General features: G+C 40.0%; 1 long non-coding RNA gene across 1 annotated transcript in view; it reads right to left on the reverse strand.

Moving 5' to 3' along the window:
* Positions 1 to 107: 107 nt before the first annotated feature.
* LOC137983870 (uncharacterized) overlaps positions 108 to 2,500 on the reverse strand; it is a 16,804-nt gene continuing 14,411 nt past the window's right edge. Inside the window, exon 5 of the long non-coding RNA XR_011119037.1 lies at positions 108 to 2,500. This exon is cut by the window's right edge and continues 53 nt beyond it. This is a non-coding gene — a long non-coding RNA (uncharacterized lncRNA).

Here is a 2,500-nt window from a genome sequence, read left to right on the forward strand (position 1 = left end):
TGACCCTGTTAAAAAATATTGCATATTATAGTTGAAAATGAAGACTTAAGTGACCACGCAAAAACCTGGTTAAAAAAAAATCCCAAGAAACATTTGACAAGGATACCTCCATTGGCTTGACTTTTAATGGCAGCAGATTTTTTACAACATCAAGGCTAGTTACAGTAAATAGATTTATTATATAAACACCAATGAAATACCAAATGTGCTTTCGCGCAAAAACATGATATCTTCACACGTGAAGATAACTTGTTATTTTCACACGTGAAAATATCACTGCCGCTACGGTTACATATGAAAATCGCGCCTTTTGATGCCTTTCGTGAAATGATTTAGTATTTCATTGGTGTTTATAAATAGAATATTACATGGCCGCTTGGAGATACGAAATTTCTCTTCTCGTGTTGAAAAATATTTCACTCGTTCGCTGCGCTCACTCGTGAAATATTTTTCGACACTTGAAGAGAAATTTCGTATCTCCGCACGGCAGTTTATCAAATATGCAATTCTATCAAACCTTCAAATACGAATAAAGTACATGTTAATAATTGAGGTCATCATTCACCGATAAAAATGCATTTCTAACCATTAACAGATAATAAGTAAGTTTATAATACATGTTTCAAAAGAAACTTCTGCCATGTTCAGTTACAGTCGAAGCTCTCACTGCGACCACTCTCGTAAGTGACCAGCTCTTGTTACGACCACTAACGTAAAACTCCGTTTTAAATTTCACTTGAACTCTCTAAAAGTGAACGCTCTCGTAAGCGATCGTTCCCGTAAGCGACCGCAACCACCTTTGGGATTACCCAGCTGGACTTTCTCATTGTTTTTAAGCTCTCGTAAGAGACCACTCAGAGTCTCATCTATGAATGTCAACACTTTAATAAAAACACAACCCACTGCGCTAAGAATTTGAAAGAATGTGACAGTCCTGCACCGGCCTCTCTTTTGCACTGGTTTGTGCTTACAGATGATTACAAAATCTTCAGTTCACAGTTTTGCTTTAACGAACATGTGCTTGAGTGATTTACCCCTCTTGTATGAATGATATGGAAGGAGGTTTCTTGAATATGTTTGGCAGCAATGGCTGCTTTCCAACTATGATAAAACTCCAGGTGCGCGCCAGTATTGCTTGAAGATTTGATACTGCGGGGTTGTATGTTGTGACAAACGGTAAAATTTTCTCGGGGGTTTTGGCCTTTTGTTTAAGAGCCGACTGTTTTCCAGAGGAAGTGACCTCTAGAAGGGGCACCCTCTTAGAAGGGTTACTCTTGCCTATTATATTTTCCGGTTTGCTTTACATGAGAAGTAGGGTCACACTATCTGCTTGGTAGGGTAACCCTCCTAGGAGGGCTAACTTTTTGCCATGTAAACACTTGATGTAGGGTCACCCTTCTAGAAGGGTCAACTTTTGAGGCATTGGATTACTGTTAGATTGCCGCGGAAGTCTGTAATGGTTTAAAGCGCGTGTAAGCCCAGGGAATATTTTCGCCGTTCTGTGCTGGCCAAATCGTTTGAACAGAGATCGGAACAGTCGGAGGATAGCAGTGTCGACATTTCGCGAAAAGACCTAGATGATGATGAACCAATTGTCGACAAGGGTACGAGGGAAAGCCGCTCGACTCGGAAAGATGTGGAGGACGACTTGCTACGAAAATTCTAAGAAAGAAGTGGTCATGGACATCGGAAGTGGTGGAGATACTCCTGAAGTACATTACAGAATTCAAAACCTAGTGCGAGTTTAACGGCGTGGACTTCGAGGCTGATCTATCCACAATGTATGCAGAAATATGCCGATGCATGGCGTTCGACTTCCCCTAAGATTTTTGCCCTGAAATTGTTCAGGAGCCGGGAAAAGAACTTAAGGATATGAACAGCGAGGAATATGAATTTCACCGAAAAGAGCTGGCTGTCTCCCTCGGCGCCAGATTCAATAATCGCGAGAGCCCCAGGGACAAGACTTTGCATGGAAAGGGGGGCTATCTTTTGCTCCTTATAGAAGGGTGACCCTCCTAAGAGGGTCACCCTTCTAAGAGGACCCTCCTAAGAGGGTCACCCTTTTTCCATGTAAACAGGCCCTTAGATCACGTTTCCACCAGTTTTCAACTCAAGTTAAAAGAGGCTATTTGTATTCAGAGAAACAACCCTCTTTGAATCAACAATTACACTATGTCAATCTAAAACTATCTTTAATTTCACGCTATACTTATTCAATTGTTGCTATTTTTCACATTAGCATTTTCTATTTAATATTATAAATTCAGCTTCCACCGCTTTGTATTCTGACTAACTGAGGATGGCAGAAGTTTCTGTTGAAACATGTATTATAAACTCAAAGGTTTAGTTGTTTTCTCAAAATTCTTTACTTTTTCTTTGCACATTATTTTCGTCAAACAATCTTTGTCCGAAGCAACCTTCACAATTAAATCACTTTTATTTGAGTTGCTGTCGTAAGGAATGCCAAACTTTTAGGACTTTACTTGACCACAAAAATGTA

The sequence above is a fragment of the Montipora foliosa genome, chromosome 13 (assembly GCF_036669935.1).
Source record: "Montipora foliosa isolate CH-2021 chromosome 13, ASM3666993v2, whole genome shotgun sequence".
Classification (NCBI taxonomy): domain Eukaryota; kingdom Metazoa; phylum Cnidaria; class Anthozoa; order Scleractinia; family Acroporidae; genus Montipora; species Montipora foliosa.